General features: G+C 43.2%; 1 protein-coding gene across 1 annotated transcript in view; it reads right to left on the bottom strand.

Moving 5' to 3' along the window:
* Positions 1–5,136, bottom strand: part of MTUS2 (microtubule associated scaffold protein 2) — a 489,087-nt gene that overhangs the window by 51,993 nt on the left and 431,958 nt on the right. The window lies entirely within an intron of this gene.

Below are 5,136 nucleotides of genomic sequence, written 5' to 3'. Positions count from 1 at the left end.
CTGCTGAAGAAGGGAGGGTCACTTCGCCTCTGGAAGCCTCTGAGTGAGGCAGATCAATAGACGCATAATAACAGAGCAGTTACCAATTTCATCACCCTCTAAGGACAGCCAGACTCTCCTCCCTACAAACAAATGGTCACTGCTTGCCCTGCTCAAGTCTCTTCAGCGTGCTGATCTGATTCATCTGAAACGTATTTGCAAAAAAGCAGAGCATCACTCACAACATGAGTCCATGACTATACACAAGCAAAGCAAACACAGAAAGATTTTGAAACTTAGTACAGTAGGAAAAAATACAGTGAAATCTAGCTGTGCATCTGTGTTACCTATAAAAGATGCGTCTTTATCATCCTCATCTCTAACAGTACAGTAAAAGCTATTTATAACAATGACAATAATATTTTGCAAGCAACTGTATGCTGCCTTTCATGCAAACATCTAGATGTGCTTTATATACCATCAGTATTTCTCACAGCTGATTGCAAGCAAGTACTATTTTCCTCTATTTCTGGATGGGTAAACTGAAGCACAGAATGACACATTGACAGCAAGTCCACAGCAGAGACAAGAGCAGCTGCCTTCCTTATCCAGGGATTCTGGTTTTCTCTGATTTAAAAAAAAAATCCCCAATTTTTGGTTAAAAAAAGTAACCCCAAATCCACATTTTTCCATGATTAAAATGAAACAGCACTGTCTATAGATCTGTACATTAGTGGTGTTTCATTTACATCATGGAAAAATATGGATTTGGGGTTACTTTTTTTAACTGAAAATTAGAGATTTTTTTAAATCAGAGAAAACCAGGATCCCTGCGTTATGACCAATGTAGGTGACATGCTTAGTGGGACCGGTGAAGGCAGGCATTTACATCCATCAGGCTACTATATAAAATGGAAGTACTGCCATTTCCTCATCAAGCTGTGCTTTTATAGAAAATGTTGGTGACAGCTACATTTTGTGAAGAGCCTGACTCTGTCGGGATGTGTTAGGTTTGGTCTAAGTACACCTACTGGACTGGGACCCTCAGGGGACTTGGAGGAACACCTCATTTCTGGATCTCAGGGTGAGTTGGGAGCTGAGCAGCTCAGCCCTCTCAAGTCTCGGCCAGTTCTGAGCATGTGCCAACGCACAATTCTTGGCACCTGGGGATTTTAAAGCCAAAGTATGGCACCTATGGACTTCAGCTGCCTCCACAATTATTTGGCATGATTGCAGATTTGGATGGAACTAGGCTGTTTTCAGTGGTGGCAGATGACAGAACATGGAGCATGCTCTAAAGTTGCAGCAAGGGAAGTTTGCATTAGATATTAGGCAAAACTCTCTCACAATGAGGGTAGTAAAGCACTGGAAGAGGTTACCCAGAGAGGTTGTGGAATCTTCATCCTTGGAGGTTTCTAAGATCCAGCTAGACAAAGCCTTGGCTGGGATGATGTAGTTGGGGATGGTCCTGCTTTGAACAGGAGGTTGGACTTCACTAAGTGACCTCCTGAGGTCCCTTCCAACCCTACTCTTCTATGATTCTATGCTTCTATGTAGGCACCTCAATTCTGCATAAGTCTCTTACTGGATCTGGCTCTCTGTCCTGGCCTAAGACTGTGCAATCCATAAGTATACTAGTATAATTAAACCCGTATTTATACAAGGCTTTGCATTCTACATCGTTGGCATAGGTGCAGAAATGTTAGGGTTGTTGGTTGTAGCTTGTCATGACCCAAAAAGGCATGATTGTGTGTGTGCTTCGGCACCAGAATTATCCCCGCCAAGTTGCAGAGCATTGCACGGGAGAGTTTCCTGTAGCAAGAGGAAACCCCGGTGCAGGGACGCGTTTCCCGCCTTTTCTGCAGCTTCTTTTGCAGGGTGCATTGCTCATGTTGCAAGAGGAATGCACGGTGCAAAAGAGTTCCTGCCACCGGTATGCAAATTCGTTCCCCGTGATTGGTTAGTTCTAAATTATTCCCACGTGGCAGCTAACGATTGGCCTGTTAGCCGTATAAAAGGCTTGAGCAGTTTCCGCCCAAGCCGAAGAGGACTCCACATCCATCTTGTGGGGACTCTGGGTACACGGCAGGGTAATAGAAACCCTGTGTGAGATCCAGAGGAGCTTGGCGGCCTGATCCACCACCCACCTCTTCCCATCTTCGAACGCGACTTTTATAAGACATATTTACGATTTCTATTTTTGGTGGCTCGTTCACCCAGAGCATCCGGAGCTCTGCACCGTGGAGCCTAGCAACCTCCACGAGACCGTCTGTGTTGTCTGTCCGTAACTGCACCTTAAGCAAGTTTTCCAGCCTGCACCACTGCCATCTCGGTGTAAGTAAACAATCTTTAAAACTACCGATACACGTCTGTGCCTAATTCCAGCTCGACGGCCTTTCCTCTCCGACCCGGCGTGTCCGGGCTGCTGGCCACAGCCCGCGTGCAGCGCGGAAAAGGGCTCGGGTCGCTCCCGGCCTGCACATAGCTGTGTTGGTCTAAGGACATAGGCAGACAAAGTTCTTTGGGTAGATGTGATATCTTTTATTAGACCAACGAAATAGTTGGAAAAATTGTTCTTTGAAAAATTTTGGCACAAATGCCCTTCTTCAGGCATAGGGATGCCTGGAGAAGGGTATTTGTGACTGAAAGCTTGCAAAGAATGATTTTTCCAACTATTCAGTTGGTTTAATAAATGATATCACATTTACCCAAAGAATCTTGTCTGCCAGAATTTTTTAGTGATTCATCAGTTTTCAAATGGTAAGAAGAGTGAAAGTAGGGCGAGGCCCTTCAGAGAAAATAAATACAAATAATACTCCTTTTTAATTAGAGAGATATATAATGCTGAAAAAAAGACAAAGAGAGTTTGTTGGTTAATTCCCCAAGGATATATTAGTGCTGTGAATGCTGAAGCAGGAAAAATAGGTAAGTGTAATTTTTTCCAAAAGCTTAGTCCAAATCAAACATACAAAAAGCCCACACTTCTCAATTAACTCAGAACAGCCCTTATTTTGGAGAGAGCTATACCAGCATCATGCTACCATAGAGCAATTCTGAATATCTCCATACGGGCATGACTTTTTTTGTTAGTATGTGAAGTTCCGTTGTGGATTTAGTGTGAAGTAGTTAAGATAAAACAAAAAACCAACAGAGTCCCCTTGCCTAAACCTGGAGCCAAATCAACTTTAAACCTGCAGATCCCAGGTCCACAAAAGCTTTCATTTCTGGAACCAGGAGGTGCAGAGACTCACAGTCAGGACTGGGAGGAAACTACCATATTATCAGCGATGAAGACTTTGAAAAAAAAATTATTCTAGTCAGTGGCCCTGCGCTTTACGAATCCTATTCAAGGAGTGTCCATATAGCACTGGGAAATTATTTAGCTGCTGGCTATTAAGGAGTAACAATGTTAGAATTAAAAGGAGACTTTGGGCTCAGTGGGTGGTTTTAGACTCCATCACATGGTTACTGTCTGCAATTCAACTATTTGGTTGTTAGTCCTCTCTGGCTTTGGGTATTAGAATGAGTGGAAACAGTTAACTGATCTCATTTTTAGGGAAAAAAAAAATCTGCTGTAATCAAAGTGCCTGACTTGGCCACTGGAATGATGATCTTTGTATCATTCTGACAGTCAGAATAAGAAGAAAGTATCAGTTCTTCTTTCTCTGTGCTTTCAAAGTGATGCAGAAAAAACTTTCTAGTCACTCCAGTTTGTTGATATACCATATTTTATCATATATAAAATGTTCCTGAATAAGATACACACCATTTTTGAAAGGCAGAATGAAGAAAAAAAGAACTTTCCTTGAAAATACTAGTTCGTATCAGTGGTCACATCTACAAGTTCATTAATGTGCAGTGGTTATTCCACATTTAACTTAGTACTTTTATAATCAAGTAGTAAACAAATGTGCAGTAACTGCAGTTACTGTGCCGTAATGCCAGCGAACGCCTTTCTAGAGATCTACTGCGCAATAGCCTAGTAATACTGTGCAGTAACGTATTAGCACTGTTTGTGCTGTGACATGCTACTGCACAGTCTTATTAGGCTACTGCACAGCTAGTGTTTGGTGCAGACACGCCCAGTAAGCATCTGACTGGGACCAGCTAGGGAGCCCAAAGTGCACATTTTACAGCACTGTAATTTAGAGCATTTTTTATAGCATTATAAAGTTACATAGCTTTAAACATGACAGAATCACAGTCTTTTGTGGGCAGGGGCCTCTGAGCCTCCCTGCACTTTACAGGCTAGGAGACAGGAGGCACTTCAGAGAAAAGTGGATCTGAACAGGCTCCAGCATACAGAAGTTACTTAAAGTACTGTAGATTGTTAAACTGCTGTAAAATAGTTAAGGCACGTGGAGACAGGGGAGCAGTCAGCCCAGGGTTGCCTGCTCCCACATCTTGAGGCACACTACACCCAGCCACCCACTCTGAGACTGGATGGGGTGCAGTTTGCCTCAGCACAGGGGCTCCACAGCATGCGGAGATGGGGGAGCAGGTAGCCCTGGACTGCCTGCTCCCTCATCTCCACATTTGTTCAGATGCATGCTACTTTCATGTGCTTTGCCCCATTTTTTTTTTTAATCAGGGCTTTTTTTTTGCTACCAGGAAATCCTGCAAATCCTGCTGCCACACTGCAAATTAGCAGCACAGTTCACAGATTACTGTACAAGGCATGTGATCTGTGGCACCACAAAGAGGTTTGTGGTGCCACAAACTGCTCGTGTCTGCATGTGTGGATACAGCCTATGTGTATGGCGTTCACTCTATACCCAGAGAGTTAGTGAAAGGCCCAAACATGACTATAGTTCCTCTTAAGCACTACATGGAAGCTAAAATCAAGAGTTTTAGTGGGACTTGAACTGAGCAGAGACCATGTGTCTTCTGCCCAGCAGTGAATTCAACCAGTTCATGGACCTAGCAAGAAGTGATGCTTGGCTTTGGGTATATCAAATACATTGGGAATTCAGTGTAGCATTTCATATGGTGTTATATCAGAAATGATTAGTTAAACTGGAGACTAGGATTAGTACAAGAATTTTAGGGTGGAGAAAGAATTGACTAGAAGAGAGGATACTTATAGATTCATAGATGTTAGGGTCGGAAGGGACCTCAATAGATCATCGAGTCCAACCCCCTGCATAGGCAGGAAAG

This window comes from Alligator sinensis, unplaced genomic scaffold, assembly GCF_000455745.1.
Source record: "Alligator sinensis unplaced genomic scaffold, ASM45574v1 scaffold84_2, whole genome shotgun sequence".
NCBI classification, from domain to species: Eukaryota; Metazoa; Chordata; order Crocodylia; family Alligatoridae; genus Alligator; species Alligator sinensis.
Note: the sequence above shows the minus strand (reverse complement) of the source record. Positions and strands in the feature narration are given on the sequence as shown.